The following is a 23,731-nucleotide window of genomic DNA, read 5'->3' as shown; positions in this document are numbered from 1 at the left end:
TAGAACAAATTTTGAAAAACAAAAACCGGAATCGGTTTTGAAAAAAATCGAAACCGGATCTGGTGAAAAACCAAACCGGTTTTGAAGAAAACCGAAACCGGTTTTGAAGAAAACCGAAGCCGGTTTCGGTGAAAAACCGAAAACGGTTTTTTGAAAATTTTCAAAAACCGGTTTCGGTTTTTCTAAAAACCGAAAACCGAAAAACCGGTTTTTGTGCCCACCACTAATTATTACTTACAACATAGAAAAAAACAACGCATTTATTTTTGTCTCTCTAGAAAGGAAGGTCCTTCTGAGTCGCATATTATGTTGTCATTGCCTGTTATTGAAGGTTCAGTCACTCACGTGGATTACCCAAAGAGGAAAGAAAAAAATCTTATTTGATCCTTGCACTGAGAATCTAAATCTTATAAATTACATAAAAAAGAAAACTCTATTTGAACAATAGAGCTCATTCGTGGCTAAGTGGTTAGTATACGCATCTTTGGCGTGGGAGACCCGGGTTTGATTCCCGGCGGGAGCTCATGTGGTTCGGATTCCACGTTAATCAGAAGGTCCCGTCTCATAGTCTCGCTGCTGAAAGGGACGTTAAAATCAACTCAACTCTATTTGAACAAATGTACACTAAATGTTTCATTTCTTATATAAGTTTTCTTTCGGTTTCTTAATATGAAAACAGAATGAAGAAATTGCAAATTAACAAATATATAGCCAGCATATATTTTGAATAGTCCTGAATTTTTTAGTATTATGTATACTTATACGAGTAGATGGGGTATTTGATTCATATAATGCACTTCGGTCCATTGTTCTCTTCAGATGGAAAGTAATAATAATAATATAGTACTAGATGTATATATACAAACATTTGACCATATATTATGGTATCGTAACTGAATTTCAGCACCTGCAATAAGTTTAAATGTTTCCACTGAACGTTACATTGCAATGTAATATATCTCTGTATAGTTTTTCATCTCATTATATAAAAACTTAAAATTTTATCTTCAAACAGCTCTTTGGTTGTCATGTACATGTAACAAGTGTTTCACTTGAAAGGCTTGGCTTGCAGGAAGGACACCATCTTATTTTCGTAAGACACTTACGAGAGTGGATGAACTCTACCTTCAAAGGCTGAAATTCAAACAATAAAATGCACGATGATACCGGAATTAAATTGAACATACTATTAACAAGAACAACACCTTTTAATTATTTTTTTTTACCTTGAGTGTATATAACGCAAACATTTTTTTCTATTCTCGTATTAAATATACAGCACTCATAACATAAATAATTCACACTTTTTGAGCACGGTTAACTGTTTATGTTTTTTTTTCTGTTTATGTTCTTATGCAATGGTATGAGAAACCACACCAAAGCATGTTGCGTTATAGTGTAATATTCACAAGAAAACATTTAAACAGCTGTGGGTGCTGAAGTTCATTTATAATAATAATAATAATAATATTTATTGTAAAAAATGATTGCCAAAGGGATTGTTGACACAGGTTATGCGGAAGACATATGCCAAGACTGAATCAGGTACCTGATTATTTTTTTAAAAGTAATACTTGTAGCTTTCACTCATACAATCATTCTTCCAAAAACTAGACCATAATTTTAGCGTTTCGTAATGTGAATATACAGGTAGTATTTTAGAATTAATGTATCCGATAGACAATAAATGTTATTTTTATTTTATACATTTGTATCAGGATATTTAACATACTCTGCTCTTCATGTTGTATAATCCCTTGTTTCTTACCATGATTGTACATGTAAAAAGAATTTGATATATGGGGTATGTAAATACATGTTGAAGAAAAGTTGATTCTCTCTGAAGAGCCCTCAGAAAATAATATATGTAGCGGCATGATGATTCTAATAACAAACAGCCACGCTCATAAATAAAAGCTATTTGTACTATCATTTGCTTTATTACGAAGTAATTGAATATTTTCATACACATAGTATGGAGTTTGGGATTATTAATAGGCAAACTCAAATAAATAAATAAATTTGTAAAACGTAAACAATTAGAGCTTTTCCATTAAATACGATTTTAACTATAGTGTTCGGCGACCGAGGGTTCTGGCGGAACAACCAGTCTATTCAAAAAGTATATTATAAGATTACTAATATTTTTGAATTCTCTCTTTATTGACCAATCCCACACAAGTACAACCAAGATATAGAGTTCCTTTTTTTTTTACTGAATAATTCAGAAAAATGAACAGTTTCGAACTATCGAAACTTTGAGTGTTAAAAAATATGTGTATGCTAAAGATTTTTCACATCTTCACAGTTGTAATCAGGCATTATACTCAATGGACGAGTTTACACCTCGGGAGTATTCTTACACGTTTTTAATTGGGGTTCCAGAACTTTCGAAAGTCCGTATTGAGCAGATACTATTTCCAAAATTCATGGTTAGCCTTTTCCGTTGGTCTAGAGATTAGTGCGCGCGTTTTTGATGCACAGGATCCCGAGTTTGATTCCTGGTGAGAGAGCCTTGAAAATTGAACCCATTAAGGAGTGCGATTTAAGTTAAGGTTACTGGCAAAAAGCATGCATAAAACGAAAACAACTCATTCGATCTCAATGAAGGTTTCACCCTTTGCTCTTTAGAGTATCTCACGAGTGTTTGCGAAGTACAAGCGTGTAAACGTAAACGGGAAGCAAATGACAGCCAAACAGGCCAAGGATGTCCGCGAACGGCTTATCAAATTCTACGAGAACCACTGCTCTCGTGACTTTACGGTTGCTTTAAACCATTTAAGCGTGAATATCCTTATAGTACAGTGTATAGAATATTGAACAATTATGTGGAGACTGGTGGAGCGTCAAGAAAGAAGAAATCTGGTTGCCTAATTTCAAAATGTACACAAAAAGGGAAAATTGCGATTAGACGAGAACTCTTGAAAAACCCTAACTTGTCAAACCGTCTTTTAAAACGAAAGTATAAAATTTCTGAATTCAGTGTAAGGGAAATCAAGAAAGAACACGGATTCAAGGTTGAAACATGTAAAAATGCACCATTTTACACAGACGAAGAGAAGAAGCGCAGTAAGACCAACTATCACAAACACTTCGACAAGAAGTTCGTGAACAAGAGTGTGATCGTGGATGATGAAACTTACTGTTACCAAAACTTAGCGTTCGCACCTGTTTCCAAGTGTGTACACATTGATAAACGTCAGGTTAATCCTAGTAAGTTCGTAAAATCTAAAGACAGGTATGCGAAAAAGTTTTTGAACTGGCAAACGGCGAAGTTTCGCTTCTTGTTGTTCGAAGTGGGACAATCAATAGTGACCGCTATTTAGAGTACATTGTAAAAGTTTTGATTCCATGGGTACGTAAAGAATTGACTGGATATAACATTATGTTTTGGCCCGACATGCCATCCTTGCATTATGTGAAAAAGTGCGCGACGCGATTACTGACGCTGGTGTAGAGTTTGGCGGCAAAAGTTCCTCTGCCTAGACCCATTGAACATTTTTTGGGCTCTAGTTAACCGCGAAATGGCTAGAAAGCATATTTCCATTAAGAATGTGAAAGATATGTAAATAAAAGTGGTCGGATATATCAAAACAATTATCAAAAAGTAGTGGACAATCTCTTTTCCGAAAGTTCCGGTTGTAGCTTCGAGAAATCTGCCGCAAGGGTGTCTACAGCATCAAATAGTAAACTACTTCTTTCTTCAGATATCATTTTTTATTATATTAAGATATGTTGTGATTTCTCAAGAAATAAAAAAGTTTTTACAAAAATTCAAAGTTCTCTTAACTTAAATTGCACTCCTTACAATGGTTCGGATTCCACTCTAAACTGTAGTTCCACGTCTGATATAGCCAAAACAATTCAATAAACTCCAACCACCCAATCAAATTCAATGTTAATCAGTTAATTAGGACTGGATTCATTAAGACACTTAACAAAATTTGTTTGCAGTTTATTCTCATATAGAATAATTATAGTGTATCTGATTAATTCATTGTGTCTTTAGAAGTGATGTTAATAAAACTGTTGTTTATGGATGGTAAAATGCGTGTAAGAGCCACATGATTCAAGGAGACTTAATAAAAGGAACAGAAAGATTCTCATCGTATGATTTTATCAAAGATTTAGATTGCAATCAGAGGCAACAGTTTTTCAGCCTTACAATAGAAACTAACACTGAACGACAATTCTCTGGTTCCTCTTTAATGAAGTTGCATAAATGTTTGCTTACAAGCTATAAGGTGAAGTTTTATTTTGCAAGAATACTATAATACAGAATTAACATACTTTTGTATACGCCATTAGTTTTGTATTTGTGATGAAAATAAAGGACATACATGTATATGTAGATTTTTCACTTTATCTTGAATACGTTCTTCTCATAAATAAATCAATTTAGGATACAAAATTTCTCATAATTAACATTTCAAGTGAAATAAATATACGCAAACGTGAAAAATCAAAGTCAATTGATAGAATGATTCTCTTTGATATACTTTCGTTGATATCCAGTATATGAGTAACTCTTTAGCAAACTGTGATGAAGAATAGTTGGCGCTAACCAAATAACCAAAAAAACGTATTGCTCATTTATATTTTAATTCTAAACCAAAAATTTAAAACTTATTTCTATTATTTTATTTTTCTTTTAAAATGTTCACGAGTTTAGGTGTACTTTATACTTAAGGTGGTATCGTAGGCTATATTCTAATACTTTATTGAAAAAAAAAAATATTTAAAAATGATTTTTTTTTTTTTTTTTGTAGATTATACTAGACACTGAAAACTTGAGAAATCATGCCAAATGCCACTTAGTTTGAAAATTCTGGGTATAATAAAGGCGATTCAGGAAAGTTATGAAAAACTAAACCCAACACATTTTACAAAGAAAGTTACTTTATTGGAACGCAGTTTTTCTAAAAGTATTGTGTTTGAAAAGGGTTTTAAACAGTTAAGCACTTTATTGCGTTTTATGTAAATACTAGATAACCAAGCATGTTCTTGTTTGAAATACAAGTACTGTATTATTCCATTACAAATAAATATTATTAAAAGTGGCCTTTTATGGTAAATATTTGACACTTAAATAGGCAGAAATGAACATCTAACATTTTGGAAGAAAAAAAGCATGTTTAGTCTACTCAGATGTGATGATTGATTAATTTATTTGGTGTTTAGCGCCTCTTTTTAGCACCGAGACTATAAGAGATGTGAATATGCAGTTTCAATAATGTCCAAACCATATGAGCTCCCAGCGGGAATCAAATTCCTGTTATGTAAAACTGCCAAAACAATGCAAAAATTTCATTTCATTTTTCAAATCCCTGTTTTCCGCACCGAAGTTATACATGCTAAGCAAAGAGCTGTGAGAGAGCTCGTTTAGTTCGATAATATCAATAATAATGAACCAACAAACTTTAAAAAGAAAAATCAGGTCAACTGAAACTAATGAAACCTTTAAAATTTAATGTTTATTAAGACGACACTATATACTACTAACAATGCAAAAGACATGGAATGTTAAGTTCTCTGTAAGGGGCCGAGAACGAAGGAAGATAAGGTAATAGACTTATGTTAATACAACGTCTTAAAGTTCATTTTACTATAACATATTGTATCAAAGTACATTTGTACAGGGCACATAATATAACTAGGACAATTTTCATTATTGGAAACGTTAATAATATGATTGTATGTGATTATCTGGTCTTTTGATTCCCACCTTATACATTCCACGAAATAACTCAAATTTGAGGCTTGGGTATGGATAATCCTTTAATCATACCCATTAATTCGGTTTCTTGTGATCGCATGAGTATTGTTAGAATCTTCTTAATTCATTTGATTCATCATTATTCTATGGACTACGAAAGACTTTTTCTCTCCCCTTTAATTGAGCAGTTTCAATAAACAAATAGAAATAATCATATAGTGTGGATGTGGATTTTTTTTTTTATGATTTATATGTCTTTCTCCACAAAAAGTTGCAGACATAAAAGTATTGCTTGAAGAATTTATCTGTTTAATTCTTAATATACTTATATAGATATAGTTAATCCTTAGACATCTTTCCATTGCGTATTCTGTTGATATCAGTTTACCAGTGTATTATTACTGTATAAACATTACTTGGATTCAATAGAAATCGACCTTCCTTTAAGTGCCTTGTAAGTGCTGGCATAAGTTCGTAATATGCAATAAATTCTCTGCTCTGTTAATTTGTAAAGAATAATTTTCATGATGAAAGAATAAAGTTAAGGTTATTTTTACTTATCTTTCTGAAATTTTTGTCCTTCTGTTTCTTTACTCTCAGACATATTTCTTATTTAATTGAAATGACGATGGTAAATCTCAGTGCTTCTCATAAGTAAGAAATTAAACTGAAAATTATGGTCTACTTAACCCAGTTGTCATGTTTAAAAAAAATGTCCTTGCTCTACAAAGTAGGCTACACGTTTTAATACGAACCTAAGACGTTTGATACACATAAAATCTATGCAAAACCAACTTTCTGATTACGATACCTCCAGTTTACAAGTCTTCAATAGCAAAACTATGAAAGACAGAACATACAACTAAAATGGTATGGAAACCACTACTCACATTTCCGATGCTTGTAAGTTCCAATAACACGTGCCTGAATAGCAAGCGATAAAATGCTATTTAATGCATTTCGAGTAATTAATGCATTTAAACATTTCATCTGATGCACTTCAATTAAATCTCATTTTCTAAATGATCCAGATCCTATTAATTGAGTACGATTCAGATTTCGCAAAGAAGCAAATTATTAGCAGGCACTGGATTTTGTTGGCCAAACAACTACAGAGAAAATTATCCTAACCTTAAAATTAATGAAAAAAGATTTTAAAATTGTTACATATTAGTTCTATTTTTAAAAGTGTTCATTATATTTTCCGAAAAATTACGAAACTGCAAGAAATTACTTTTTACGCTATTTTTCTTTTAAAAAAGATTCGTAATTTATTTTTTCCAAAATTGCTTTCCATATGGAATTATACGCTAATAAAACAAGCTGCGAGATAATTTATAAATCTATATACAATTTGCATATTACATTCATTTTAAGTTTTAAGTCAGTATTAAAATATATTGATGATCAGATCATATGGTTAATATATTAGTAATGAACTCCAATAAACTACAGGAAAATTATCACAAAATGAATTTGTACCTCATTTTGCTTCAGCAAAGGACGATAAACAAACTTCAAAAAATTAACAACGTTTATTATCCATTATTATCAAACTACGTTTTGAAAAATTTCCTACATCAAATAATATAGTGTAAATGAAGTACTAAGGATTACGCTTCTCTAAGTTGGGATTACTCAACGGTAGTCACTAACTTTTCATCACTTTGGAAATCGCACACACTTTGATTTCTTACGTCTATGTACAGATATGGAATTAAATTTAAAAAAAAAAAAACAAAAAAAAAACTGGGAAATGACCTGAAATTTCTAAACGACAAAAATAACGTGAAATAAATGTAGGATATACAGTTTTTAAAACACTTATGGATCATGAATATAGTTTTATAAGCAGTTATATTGTTCTTTTTTTCAAAATTTAATTGTATTCAAACTGTGGGTCTTGGTTATCGATAAGGCCAATATTTTCCAGCATAAGATTAATATATTATAGTAGAGTCCCTAACAGTGTTTCTTTCAGAAGAAATGTTCCGGGGGGCACCCCTTGTACTATTCTATTTATTATTATTTTATAGACGTATTACTCTGGTCTCCTCCGGGGGGGCACTCTCAGAGCTCTGGGGGGGGGCAGTTCCCCCCAAGAAACATGTCTGGAAGAAACACTGGTCCCTAAAACTCGGCACTCGATAACCCGGCAGTCTAAATAAATCGGCCAAACCCTGGTACAGCGAAAAAAAAAAGCGTGCGGATTCTTTCAAGTACTTTTCTGAGGTCTGTCTTATCAGGTAAATTATTGTATAGTGTGTATTCAATAATTTTCATTTTCATGTATAGTAAAGGCTCTATACCTTCATAAAGTACGTACTTTTCCTTTGTTTAATGGCAATTGAGCAGTTTATTCTCTATTGTATTCTCAAGCAACAAATACATACGAGTACAGTATTGTATTCTCTAAGGAAACACTCGTACTTATTCTTTTTTAACCCCACTTCCGATAACCCGGCATTTCACAAATTTGACCACCGTTCGGTCAACATTAGGCCGAGTTTTCGGTACTCTACTGTATTACGAATCATTGAGGGTTTTTTCTTCTTTTTTCGTCGTGAAGTTTCAGTTTCACTTGTCAACATCTGCAACCTCCATCATTATGGTTATGCGTTATGGTGTATAACAATGATACCAGAATATAAGGCGTGTATAGTCTCTACTTAACGGTTCTAATCCATTAAACACTACATTAAAATTATTAATCACCTAGGTTATATGTTGCAATATCATGAGAGAGAGAGAACAAGATAAGAGTTACAAGGAAGATGGCGGGAGGTACATCCTTTCTTAAATCATATTGTTGTCTTTGTCTTCGATTTTTTTTTTCAAGTTGCTTTCTTAGGAACAGGGAAGAAAGAAAAAGAAAAATTATTCATTGTTCCTTGTATCGCTATTATCTCACAATCACAGACGCACACAACGTACAAATAAAATATATTCATACGTTCTGACACACAATGAGATACTCAAGGTATGTACCCAGCCTTCCGTAAAAACCATTACGAAACTCTTGTTTTAGAAAGAAAACAAAACAATGTAACAATACTTTCAGTATATATATAAATTTTTATTTTGGCGTTTTTGGCGCCAAAACTGGTGCTTACGTATACCACGAGGAAGTTTTCTTTTGTTACAAAAATGTGAGGTGCTCATTAACTAGAACAAACAAATCTTACGAAAAACATATTAAAAAAAAAAAAAAAACTACATTGAATTCGAAATAATGCGCGCATATTTACGCACATACATACTAGACCTATATGTACTGTACGCACAGCACAAGGCGTTTGTTGAATTTCATTTCCTGTTCGCTTGGATTTCAGATGATTTCGTAAGACATACATACACCAGCAAGACCGACTGACGGCCAATGACATGAGAATGAATTTTAAGCTTTTGCTTACTCAACAATGTAAATACGGAAGAAAGAAAAAAATGATTGAAGAATATAATGCCAAGGGGTTCCGGAAATAACTATGTAAATACAAGATAAATATGTTTGTTTACCTGTAGTCTTCATAGGTAAGTCTATGCATAAGACTGTGCAAATACTCCTTATGTATTAGTATGTCAGAAGAGTATGCTGACTGTTTTCTGTGCAATTCTCAGGATTGAGTGCTGTAGATAGTGATGACACAGGGCTCCAAATCGGGAACTAATCCCTTCAAATCTGAAGGAAGAACATTTATTAATGTAGTTGCCGTTCCTGTTTCGTAATCAAGAGATCCCAAATTTCGAATGTTATGTTTGGTCATTTAGAGTGAGATTGGAGATTTTTAACAGTTTTCCTCAGTCGCACTAGGTGAATGATGGGATGAAAGTTTAACACATATTTCCCTGTCATATTTCCAAAATGCTTCCCCATTATTAATTTATTGTTGTGCTCAGTGTAAAATGGATTCACAGCTGGAACTTTGAATACAGATTTGTTGTTTAAGTTTCTGTTCGAAATTCAATTAACTTTATCTCTTGTTGCGATTAACTTGTGTTAGCACAGTGTATTGAAGGTAGACTTAAACTGCTTTTACTAATATTGAAGTCAGACTTTTTAACTTAAAAATCCGTCTGTATTTTGAGCTAGAACCTTCTCGAATATTTTAGTAATAAATATAATAATAATAATAATAATAATAATAATAATAATAATAATAATAATAATAATAATAATAATAATAATAATAATTGATAGAGCTTAACTTTTGGAAAGCTGTAAGTGTATAATAACTAATAACGCAATTAAGCACATACTATAGGCAAGTATGACGAGAGAGGGGAATGGGACAGACGTTGCCGTAGCAACGAGGCCCCAACTGTTAAAGAGGCCCATACGTATAGATGTATTACACTAAAAACATCTTTCTACACTGTATCAGGGTAAATTTATCCGAAAGTTCCCGAAAATTTATTTCAAAATCCGAAACGGACCACTGATGTTCAATTATGTTCGGGTTCGAGCATTGGACGAAGTTTGAACATTTTGGAGTGTCTAGATGAGGCCTTTTCGTAACGGAACATTGGTTGGAATAAGCTTTAAATCTTTAAGCTTTCGGACTAGAGACAAAGCAACGTCTTTGAAAGAGACTAGAGGCATCTCTTTGTTATCAAGGTCAATGACAACTTTTGACAACGGCTTACGTTTGGATGAATGAATAGTCATACCGTAATAAACAATTACCATCGGTATCTGTCATCGGGAGAGTCTTACCATCTTTACCACGTCCTGTTATTGAGGAGATAGCTATGGAGCTATTAGGGAGTCGAGGCTTAGTGTAGATTGAGAGGTCAACCTGGGCCAGCTGACATACTTGTTCTTCCTTAAACCTGAACTTAAAATGTTATTGAGGCTGTCACCAATCAGTTTGGTGACCCCGAAAACTATGCATTCGACACTAATGTCAGTCATTTTGGATATTTCACTTTTCACCCCTTCTCACCTCCATGATGATGGAGGCTGAACTTGGGCTTAGGTGACATCGACAGTGTCACCATTTATACTAGCGTACCCGGAAACTATGGATTAGATAGTAATATCGATTATATTTGTTATTTTCACGTGTCACGCTCTTTTACCCACCTCTAGGGTGCTAAGGTTGTCTTCTGTTTCAGCACGATATCGGTAGGGTTGTAGTATGGTATCGGGAGTATCGCTAGTCCCACCCTCATAGGGATGCTAGGGGTATCTTTACACTGAGTGTATTTTTTTCAGTTTGTAAGTCATATGTACTGTACCAAGTTTAGGAAATTGCTTCAGGTGTTTCACAGCTATCCTGGGACATACACATATCGGAACGACGACCCGGGCTTGAATTAGGTCCAGTTGGGGGATACACAGACCATCCTGCAAGAACAGTCTCAGTAAGGCCGTTGTCCACATGATCATCTCGCCTCCAGGAGAGTTGGATTATAGGACTATGCCATCGGTCCTCGCAAAGGTGCACTCTAAAAACGGTATAGTTGGAACAATCAGATGTATGATTGAATGCATTAATATGGCTCCAGCAATACTTACAGCTAGAAAAACAGTAGGTCTATTGTATGGTCAGAAATATAGCTGAATTAACAAAATGTAGTGCTGTCGCAGTCATTTTTATGATGGTAGCAACTAAAAATCTTGTGATGGTCTTGGTATTTCCAATGATGTGATAGTTTTATAATTACAAGTATCATAATTGACATAGTTGTTACCAGGACCATACTGTAACCCAGCAGCCCACCAGGAAGATACTTTCTAGGGAGTCCATTCACATGTATGTACTTCCACCCTACCCGACAATAAAAGAGAGTTCGTGAGTGTCACTCGAATAAGTATGCTAAAAAGTCTTAAAATGCAGATTTAAAACTTTTTAGGCACTAATTTCGCCCCAAACACTTATCTGACGTAATGTCCAATCCCCCATTCTTCCCTTGTAACTGTACAAGCTCCATTACTTCACATCTTCTCCTAAAATAACATTGGCGCACCTATGACATGAACCCCTCATAGGCGTCGCTGGTGAATATACAAACATATATACTTCTGACATGAAGCATCAGAAGTAATTTATAATTTATACAAATGCAACACTTCTCCACTGTCCTGTATTAATAGTAGATTTCTGACTTTGTACAGATGATAGAATGAATGATATATTCTGATGTTCTTTTATTATCCCCAGAAGCAACACAACCTGAAAGTATGCACCTAGTATGAATCCTTGCAGAGGATATGTATCTCCCCCACTTTTACACAACTTCCACATAAGAGAGATGGAATTGCTGTGAACACAAACCTTGCAAAAGAAACCTCCATTAAACTGCTGTTTACAGAGTAACAAAATATTAAAATAAGTCATTATTCAAAAACAAAATTCTATATCATCAATGACATCAAAATGTATATTTTTCAGTTATTTTTAAAATATACTTATTTTTGTTCAATTTAATTTACAGCAACTGTTTGTACACTTCTACGATCTAACCCACTTTTTTTTCAATGTATTACACTAATATTTGACTTACATCATATTCATGACTGAATAAATTTTATTTCTTTCCTTTAAGCATTTTTGACGGAACGTAAAGAAAGCTGATTTAAATTTGTATCTGCACAAGGACCCTTATGATGCCATCAATACGCGTTATAAAATACATCGTTTAAAAAGCTACTTACCTGCAACATAGTGATTGCTCCTGTGATTTTCCTCTAAAGGTATATTTTCCTCCTTTAAAAAAAAGGAAAAATTGAGTTGAATTTTCATTTTTTGCTCAAGGACTCCGTGACCAAGGGGGCCCCCCAAAATTTAAAAATTACTGAAAACATTTTTACCATAAAAGTTTAAAAAGAATATTATATGAGTCACTCCTATATAGTTCATAAATCCTTTTGAACATTTTGAGAGAGGGTTCATCATGTTTTTTTTTTTTTATGGAGCTCACTTTATTTTCCCGCTCCAGGACCTCCAATGGTTTTAATCCGGCCCTTATATTTTCTATACGGAAAACAATGGTAAATTATTATTTAGTTTCAAATTGTGGCATCATTTGAGATTTCAAATAAGCTGAATACTTCAATATCAGCAAAATTATAACGCAGAATGGGAAATCAGGAATCTTTCAAGGGCTGAATTACGAAAAATGTGAAAGGCTGTTTTCGTAACATCATGGGCTGACAACGCTGTGTGAGATGAGCTGACTGTATTACCGGTACTGTACATATTACCATCCTCCGTTCCGTTACTCCCTTATGCAAGGGGTGCGTAGCGTTTGCCTTTTTGTATTTGGTCTAGGAATTAATTCGTGCGGTTGGTACGCACACATTGAAGCTGTAGTACAAACACAAAATACATAAATACCTTAAGAAAAATATTGTCCATCGCTAGCCACCACTTTCGCCCATCTGTCAGGCAATGTACGGATTCCGTGGCGAAAGAAGTCCTCATCCTTGGAAGCGATCCAGTCAGAGACCCATGTTTCGATATCTTCTGAAGAAGTAAACCGCTGTCCAATCAAATCGTTGTTCATGCAATCGAACAAGTAGTAGTCCGAAGGAGCAACGTCTGGTGAATACGGCGGGTGGGGTAAAACGTCCCATCCGACATTTTCTAAATAGGTTTTGACCGGTTTTGCGACATGTGGGCGAGCGTTATCATGTTGAACAATACGTTTATCATGTCTGTTCTCCCATTCTGGTCGTGTTCTGGCCAGAGCTTGCTTCAAACGCATTAATTGTCGTCGATAACGTTCTCCATTCATAGTTTCACCCGGTTGCAGCAGCTCATAGTACACCACACCTTTCATATCCCACCATATACACAGCATAACCTTTGCACAGTGAATATCTCGTTTTGGTTGTGATGGACCTGGTTCACCTGGTTTCACCCAGGCCTTTTTTCGTTTAGCGTTCTCGTAATGGATCCACTTCTCATCACCCGTAATAATTCGATGCAGAAACCCCTTTCTGCTCTGTCGTTGAAGCAGCAATTCGCAAATGGTTTTTCGTCTTTCAACGTCTCTGTCTTTCGATTCATGTGGAACCCAATGTGACATCTTCTGAATCATTCCAAGGGCTTTCAAGCGTTTGGAGACTGTTGTTTGATCAACGCCTAATGCTGCTGCAAGTTGTTCCTGCGTTTGACACGAATCCTGCTCGAGCAATGCTGTCAATTCTTCGTCTTGAAATTTTTTTGGCTGTTCAGCTCGCTCTTGGTCTGCCAAGCCGAAATCACCACTTCTAAACCGTGCAAACCACTTCTGACACGTTCGCTCAGCTAGAGCATAGTCCCCATACACTTCCACCAAAATACGATGACTTTGAGTCTCACTTTTCTGCATGCAGCAGGACACCCCGCAAAAACACTTTATCAGGCACAAATTGCGCCATGTTCACTTAACTACAAACTGGTGTTGTTGACGGTTTAATCCACTGCCCTATACTACGAACGATACACGATGACAGGGGTTTGCAACACATGTGTGGATACACGGAACTGTGGGACTCTCCGTTTGTTGCGCCATCTCTTGTCCACCCGCACGAATTAATTCCTAGACCAAAATACATATTCCGCTATCTTATGATAAGAGGCGGATGGCCCACTAAAAATTCACTGTCCAGTGCCCACTAGGAAATATCCCGGTTTCCCGCCTAGCCAGTACGGCCTTGGTTGTTACCATCATAAGAGTGACTGCGGCAGCAATACATTTTGTTGATCCAGCTATACTTTTAATCATAAAATATTGTCCTCCCAGCTGTAAGTATTGCTGGAGCCATATTATTGCATTCAATCATACTTCTGGTTGTTCGAACTATATCGTTTTTAAAGTATGAAAGAGTGGGTATGTGTGTGTAGGGATAAATTTATTTTTTTATATATATAAAATTTAGTCATTAGTTTCAAACAAAGGAAAGCATTCTTCAGAGAAGTCAGAATGTACTCGAACTTGCTGTTAGTGGTTTCTTGTAAGACTTTTAGTGATCCTATTTTTTGTACCTTCCTAATTACATTAAATCTCTTCTTTGACGATATGAATAGGATTGTTTGTGCAAAAATGCAGATTCAATACATTTTATGAATTAATCAACGAAGATCACTTTCACAACTGTTACGTAAAAATCCTAAACTTTCCTTATTACCAAGAAAATTTGGATGCGTCACCATAAGCAAACTAAATAGTTCTTTCCTAAAGGAGAAGAATATGATATATGTTTTACACAATGTGTGACCTCGTTTTCATGTAGCTTTTACCCTTAAGTAGTATTTTGGCTTAACATATTCTTTACAAATTATGTAGGACCACATTGCGGTTTCGTTTCTTCTTTTCTTTCTTTCTTTCTTTCTTGCAAAGCATGGCACATAAATCAGAATGTTTACTACAAACAAAAACACACAAGTATTTTGTTCGACAGGAGTATGTTAGCAATTACATAACTTTCTCTACAAAATTTGTCTCATTTCCAGAAAAGCAAAAGGTCATCCTTTGTGCATTTTCGCCCCCAATTATATATGTCCGAATTTCTGACAAAATAATTTACGATCCTGGACGAAGAAATTAGTGCTAAATTAATTCGACTATTCTATATTTCCTTCCAAGGATTTTCATGGTTCAAGGCTATACAGTACTATAAGCTATGTGAACTGGTTTAAGCTCTGTGGTAACATATGTTATACGCTGTTTAATGATTACAATTAAAGCTCGATCTTTAAAAAGAATGATATGAGCAAGGACGGTGATTTAATATTAACATTAAGGGTTATGATGGGACAATTACATCCTCGAGGTTCTTGTGCACATACATATATTATCTTTTGCTTTCACTATAACACTAGCACATAGCGAAAGAAAAAGACAGATACTTTCTTCAATGTTTTCTTCTATTCAAACTACTATGAATTCAAACTTTAGTTTTCTTTCTGTAAATATCTATGCATTCCTGTAAGTACCTATGAATATTTATGAGATATAAATTCGTTGTACTAGCTATTTAAGCTTTAGTTTTTCACTTACATTTTTCAAACAAAGAGAAAAGCAGATTCCAAACAAGAAGTAACAAGTACTCAAAATATAGAAAACGCTTTTAATGATTTGGTAAGTTAAAAACATAAAAAAGAAGAAAACTTCGAAAATAGGTAATTACAGCTGCAAAAGAAGACAGATAAATAATTTGTCAGCGTCAATTACAAAAGCGTAATTTCAGATTTTGCTTGGTGGCTGGGGCTAAGACTTTTCTTTTACCCATTAATATATTATTATAATGCTGCTTAAAATAAGTATTGTATATCCCAAAGTCACGAGGGGCAATTTTCCCCCTTAAGCCCCAAATGACGACCCTGATCAATTATAACATCAAAAATCGGAGTATAAAATCTCTATGATAGTTCTCTCTCTCTTTCTCTAAGATTGTGATAGATTTGTTACTATTATTAAATAAATTATTTTGTGGGTCACCCGTTTGAAATGAATCTTGGAACATACTTCCTGCCTCAAGTTTTACTTTTAATGTCACATTGATTAACGAGCGTATCCTAAGGGAGATGGGAAATTCAATATTTATCTCAAAAATTTATCTTATGGGTTTATAAAATTACACTTGCATTGAAATGTGCATTTTAAGGGAGGAAAGGGGTTCATTTTTTTTTCATAAATCTTAACACTCTCCGTGTGAAGAATCATTTAAGCTAGAAGTTATATATTAACTTAATTATTGTTAATTATAGACATTTTGCCCTTTATACTATTGCATAAAATTGATTATTTTTTAAATTGAAGTTATAACCTGGCCATCCCGTCGATTTTCGGAGCCTGACACAAAAGTAAATTGTAGAATCAGTCAGTGGTGGATCTAGAAGTTAAAAATTGGGGGACAGAACCCACTAAGATAGGTATGAGTTTATTATAAATTTTCAAAAATATATAAGTAATAGATTAAATTATTTTGTCTTTCAAAAAAAACTGAGGGCTAGGCCCCCGGCCCTGGACTAGATCCGCCACTGGAACCATTGATGTAGAAGATAATTCCATATCCAGCATAATAAATTGTTTTCTGCCGAATTTTTCATATCATGATACTGATATTCCATTAAGTGTGCGCTTTGCAACATTAACAGTTAAGTATCCTATGAAATGATGGTTGATGGTTCATCATCTCTGAACACTTTGAGCTCCAAGAATGAATTAGAAATAGTAAACTTTTCCTAAAGGGCCTAACTCTCTCGCTGGACCTCTTGGAAGCGGGACGTGAGGAAACAACCTCACTTGTTCCTCAGGGATGGCTCTGATGATAACGTTTAGAGTAGTTAAATTGTTCAGATAATTTTAACTGCAGTTACTTATTCGAACTCCAGATTCGATTGTAATCTTACACACTTGCTCACGGTTGTATTTGATTTTCAACCTGTATTCACTTGAGTTATCACTACAAGGCTAGTATTTTGCTATTAAACATATACACTGTATTTAGTTGAATTTTTTCATTAAAAAAGAGTCAGTTAAGATATACGAGGTCGTTAGGTGCTTGGAGTACTAAATTTTACATAGTACATAGGTATTTAGATAGTTAATATATGTCAAACATATATTTAGACAGTTAATTGAATACAATATTACGTAAACACTTTCTTATCTTATTCACTCTGTAACACATAACACTACTGAGAATAACATGGTCAGTAAGATGTTACTCAGTTTATCTCTTTTAAACTTCTTGATATGGCCAGCAGAGAACGTGCCATCTAACAGTAAGCAGTCGCCTTTTCAACCTGTAACATTTTAAGTGCTGCTACTAGCCACGAAAATAAGATATTGTAACCTGAACGTGATCAACATTTTAATCACAGTAATATGCCTATAAGCAATTTTTGTTCCAGACAAGGATAGTCTACGATCAGTTCATATACTTCTTTACATATTGGTTTATATCAAACTTCTTTCTCTAGTGAGAAGAACTAGTTCCCACCTTTGGTCTGCTATGCGGAAAAACGATCAGAGCGCATTATGAAAAATACCAAGTGAAAGGTGGTTCTACCAAAGAATAAAATAAACCCGCTGTTGCCAACGCAAAGATCGTGCTTGTATGTATTCTTTCAACAAAGTAATGATAGTATCTGTATGAATTATTGTAATTGAAGGAAATAATTGTCGAGGAAATTCTATCCTGCATTTTTTTATGTTTATGTACTATTTTAACTGTGTTCACTCAAATAGTAATTGGACTCTTTATTGAATACATTCCTGACATGTATGCTACTGGATACTGTGTTGTTGTAAGTTTCTGGGGCTGAAATATGGAAGAACATAACCATTGCTTGTATTTATGAAGGAACAAATGAAATTTCTTGCAATGAAATGGTTTGCCTGTTATTTGTGCATTATTATTATTATTATTATTATTATTATTATTATTATTATTAATAATAATAATAATAATAATAATAATAAAAATAATAATAATTCGTTGAAGGTGTTCGAAAGATTGAAACTATGAAACTTAATATACGTGTGAATTAATTCACACAAACAACTAGCAGCACTCGTGTTATATAAACAGCAACAATCGAAATCCAGGTGTAGTATACACTGAAAAAAAATCCGTTATCCAGACAGCGGTATATTGTACAAATATAGGTCTACGGAGTCCTTATGTTTACTATGGAAATCTGTAAGGAGTATACATTATTCACATGCTATATACGTACTACCCTTTTCCCACTTAGATGCTACATCATCCCGCTGCAGGATGTCTGTAACAGTCTTTTGTATATTACATATGATACACATGTTAGCTATATGTTGTAGGTCTATTCGTCCATGTGTATGTAAGATCCTAACCACCTATATACAGTTCTTTCTTTCGTACGGGAAGTACGTTTATTCGGAACACTTACACGGGAAGTACGTTTATTCGGAACACTTATACGGGAAGTACGTTTATTCGGAACACTTATACAGAAAGAACGTATAAAACATACGTTGTCAGTTATACGTTTGCTGCACAGTGTTACATAGAGCTGTTCGTTAAGTCCAATAACCACAGGAAATACGCATGTAACCTACGTTTTAACGTACGCCACATACGTTGTTTTTTTTTTTAAATCACTTTATGCACAGTATTAAGAGGCCTCATCTCTGCGAAATTAAAACACCGCTAATTTTACAGTAATTATGTGATATCTTCAAATAGATAAAAGATAATCGAAATGTGGAACAAGAGCGCCCTAGACAATATCATTTTACATGGGATACCGTTATCACGACTCACTTATCTGCTTTCGATTTCAAGCCATTTTGAAAATCGGCATTTGTTTTCGCGTTTCTAAACTGCTGAAAACGGAAAGCCACTAGGTGACTTGTGATAACGGTACCTCACGCAAAATAATATTGTCTAGGGCGCTCTTGTTCCACATTTAAATTATCTTTTATCTATTTGAAGATATCACATAATTACTGTAAAATTAGCGGTATTTTAATTTCGCCGGGATGAGGCCTCTTAAATGTTTATACTGAGAAGCAACTTTTCTTACGATTATAGATGCGAGCGTACAGGAAAGCCCACATGATTTTTCCCAAGGGGGAAGCAAAAGACTGACACACAAACAGAATTGCGAATATACAGGCACTTCCTTGCACACTTGCAAATAATTCATAATGTAAACCAACAATTATTTACAAACACACATCCTGTTAGCTACAGAAATTTAGTCGTTTTGAAGTTACTGATAAATGAATTTTGAAGGGATAGGTATTCAGCCTCAAGGTGCTAATTGCTACAATTATTGGTGTCTGGATTTTTACTAATGTTTATCTCTGAAACATCTGTATCTCGTTCCTGCATATTACCCGTACTTTTCTTTCGAATGACCTTTGAGCAGAATAATTTTACTTCCGACTGATCTCCAGGCAACTTTCGCATACACTGTTAAAATTTCCACCCCACTCCACCTTAAACAAAAGTACTGGTTTCATTTTGCTGAAAAACGGCAATTACTCTTCATTTGAAACTGACAACTACATGACATGAAGTGCGTGCATGTCAAGGGAAATCCACGTTTGAAATCCTACGCATGACTGGCCTTTTTAGGAGAGCATCAGCCTCTCTTTTAAATTCCCTAAAAGTGGGAGAGTTAATTGCTGAACTCAACGCTAACCACGTAACAAAGCCGCGAATTATAAGTGACGCACCCTTACAGATCACGTTAAAAAAAATACTAAGGAAGTTGCGCAACCAATTCCTATCATGAAGTTCAAGAGTTTAAAAAGTTCCACTTAAAAAAGTGAATAAAAATCACAAATACTTCATATTCGCAATTCAGTTCAATTTGTACAATTCGATCCACTGCATTGAATATGTATTTAGTAATTATAATTTATATAATACATATTTATGCCCAAAATGAACAGTTGTAACCATTTTGGATTGAGCATTACTGATTTAAAAATCGCAAACATAAGATATAGGTGTAGAGACAATTGCGACCTGCGACAATTTCGATGTGTATCTGAAGAGACTAACGACAATTGCTATCAACTGAAAGTTTCAAAATATTAGTAACCGGGCTTCCATATTAGGCCTATTATTGTTATATTTATCACACCAACATTAATAATCAACTTCCGATTTCATTCACATATTCCCAGGCTTGAGACTGGTAAAATAGTCGGAACTTCGAGTTAATGCACAACTATTTTGGTGTGTTTAAAATTAAGACGGTGGGCCCGCGTAGCTTAGTCGCTAATGCTCTCGCCTTCGGTCCCGGGTTCGATTCCCGGTGGGGGCACTCGGTCGAAAAAGTTTAAATGCTTTTTCAGACCAGCCACCCTGAATGTGGTCCTGGCTTTTCCTCATTCACACCAGGCAAACACAGGGTGGTACCTAATTTATAGATCCCAGGTTTCCTTCCTACTTCAATTCTTTCTTTCTTCCGGATAGTGTGCTCGCCGAGGGACGTCATCCCTCAAACGTAACGGGCTAAATAGTCATAGACGCTGAAAGCCCAGAAATCTAAACCCTAAATCCCTAAATCCTAAAATTAAGACGTACCAACCGACAAATCACATCGAAGTCAACAAAATAACATCCTAGAGGATGAATTCTCAAGCGAAGTTTTGGAGGAAAACGAACTTTTAATGTAATAAAAATTAAGTTGTTCGCTGCCAAAGTTTTTATTCTGCTCGAAAATATTATTTATTTATGCACTATTTATTTATTTAAGCACTTTATATGAGAAATATAGCTTAAGTAGCAGACTGCTATCTGTTGTTGTTTGATTTGGTCAGTGGTTCATAACTGGTCAAACTATGGTCTGCGGTTCATAATTGACCACCTAGATCTACCTTTGTAGTCCTCTTAGATTGCACATTAATGCAAGAAATAAAATAAATTAAACAAATAAAATTGAAATGTATTCATATCATACACGGAGAAAAAAAAATGTAGGTGGCATACTTAAAAACGTAGGTTACATTCGTAATTCCTGTAGTTTCTGGACTTAACGTACAACCGTAAATAACATCCTGCAGCAAACGTATAGCTGAGAAAGCATGTATTATACGCACTGTCTGCATAAGTGCAATGACGTCATTCGTGTGACGTCATCTGCAGTAACAAGTATATACGGAGGTGATATCTAGCTTTGTGACGTCAGGACCATATACAGCATATTAGTTAATAATGATGACACACGCTGACTCTCAGGACAGAGCATAATTTCAAGTAATATGTATTATACGCTATGTACGTATGTTTCTTGCGTTCAACCCCGAGACAGCATCTATATTGTACTTATGCACCGTACGTACGACTAGATACAGTGTAAGTATTGTACGTATGTATTATACAGATTTTCCTTATGTCGCACACAGCTTGTCCAGATACAGCATACAGAATATCCGTATGCACCATACAGAGTGCACATATGTAGCTTACAGACTGTCTGCATGCAGCATATAGATGATACGTACGTCGCGTACAGGTTGGCCATATGTAATGTATGGATTGGGTGTATGTAGCTTATAGGTTGTTTGTCTGAAGTATACGGATTTTACGTATGTCGCATACGTATTGCCTTTTTGTAATATACGGATTGGACGTATGCAGTATATAGATTATACGTATGTTTCTTGCGTTCAACCCCAAGACAGCATCTATATTGTACTTGTGCCCCGTACGTACGACTAGATACAGTATACGTAATGTACGTATGTATTATACAGATTTTCCTTATGTCGCACACAGCTTGTCCCGATACAGCATACAGAATATCCGTATGCACCATACAGAGTGCACATATGTAGCTTATAGACTGTCTGCATGCAGCATATAGATTATACGTATGTCCCGTACAGGTTGGCCATATGTAATGTATGGATTGGATGTATGTAGCTTATAGATTGTCCGTATGAAATATACGGATTTTACCTGTATCGCATACGTATTGCCTTGTTGTAATATATGGATTGGACATATTCAGGATCTAGATTGTACGTATAGTGCACCATTATTGAAGTGCTACAACATACTGCAAAATGCATGATACATTCTTACTGTAATGTTGTCGCATATTGTTTTTCTCTGTATGGAAACAAAAATAGTTTAAAATATGGTTGATCTCCTTTGTGCCAATAATAATAAAATTAACAATACTACACTTTTCAAATCTTAGTTTGGAGCAGTGAAACTGTCAAAAGAAATGTATTTACCTGCAGGGTGTCCTGTAAGTTTGAGCTTCCTGCTAATTCGTTGGAAAGCTACTGCAAAGCCAAGTGTTGAAAAGTGACACAAGCGTTAATTTTAAAATTATGGGCACAAAGAAGGTTAACCATATGTTAAACTATTTTCGTTTTCATACAGAGTAAATCAATATGTGATATATTACTGTAAGAATTTATCATATGGTTTGCAGTTAGTTAGTTGCAGCACTTCAATAATAATGCAAAATGCACAGCCATATACAATCCTATATTCAAACTCAAACAAGATTTACGTACAATCATTTATTAAGCTGTTATCATCCATTGCTTGTACGATATAAAGATTATTTTACCTCATTCTTTTCCTTAATAGTATCTTCTTCTAAAGTGCAGTTGTTACCACAAGAGGCCTGAATAGAATTTTCCAGAAATAACTTCTCTGTACATTTTAATTAACAGGTATGTTTTTTTTGTTTTTTTTTAATATCGCAATAATTAAAATTATGCTGACAGCCGAAAACGTGTTCGCTCACAAGAGATTCCTACTCAGTACTCGCCATTAAAAATGCGACACCAAGAAGGAGACTGGGTAGCTGCACCAAAGTTCCCAGGCAGATACCTAATAGTAAGTGCAGAATATTCTTAACCGTCCGCTGTATTCGCTGTGACAACGTGGTGACAGCGGAGGCGTTGTGCAGCCATCGACTAAACATATTTATCCTTCCCTGCTCTAGACATTCTGCAAATTTGGACTTTCCGGGATGCATCCTTCTTAGTGCAACATTTTAAGCAACGAGCAGTTTAACAGTCTCATACATTGCTTAAAGAAAGAGCAATGATTCTCAGAATTACTCAGAAGATATATATGCAATAATTTAAAACGGTTATTTCAATCTTTGCAATTCAGAGCACGAAAAGAAGTATAGCTAAAGGAACACTGATTTTAGCCAGATAGTAAACTCAATCACACTCAGTACCATTAGTTGCTTGGTGTTATCCGTAAGTCAGAGATCATGGTATCTCATTTCGTGTAGATTTTTACATTTGTTTAATGCTAAAAATGTATTTTATCGCTAATTGAACCCAGTACCATATATATACCGACAGGACGTACCTTAGTCACAAGGTGACATGAGTGAAACACTAAACTGTTCGATTGACACCTGCGGCCTTGTCAACCCTAGAGAAAGTTACAAAGTGATTAAGTAAATACGGAACATAGTTCATACAAAGTATAGCGATGTATGAAGTCTCCGTTTCATATGACTTGGATCAAGGACACATCTGAAATATCAACAAAGAAATATATAATGATTTCTCTGGATAATTTGGATTAGTCCAGAATTC

General features: G+C 34.7%; 1 protein-coding gene and 1 long non-coding RNA gene across 2 annotated transcripts in view; one reads left to right on the top strand and one right to left on the bottom strand.

Annotated features, from left to right (window-relative positions):
• Positions 1-23,731, top strand: part of Cht6 (Chitinase 6) — a 334,867-nt gene that overhangs the window by 184,290 nt on the left and 126,846 nt on the right.
• LOC145680495 (uncharacterized) overlaps positions 1-23,731 on the bottom strand; it is a 79,992-nt gene that overhangs the window by 2,975 nt on the left and 53,286 nt on the right. The window lies entirely within an intron of this gene.

Source organism: Thermobia domestica, chromosome 3 (genome assembly GCF_964235325.1).
Source record: "Thermobia domestica chromosome 3, izTheDome1.hap1.1, whole genome shotgun sequence".
Lineage (NCBI taxonomy): Eukaryota > Metazoa > Arthropoda > Insecta > Zygentoma > Lepismatidae > Thermobia > Thermobia domestica.
This window is presented reverse-complemented; position numbering and strand designations above follow the sequence as displayed.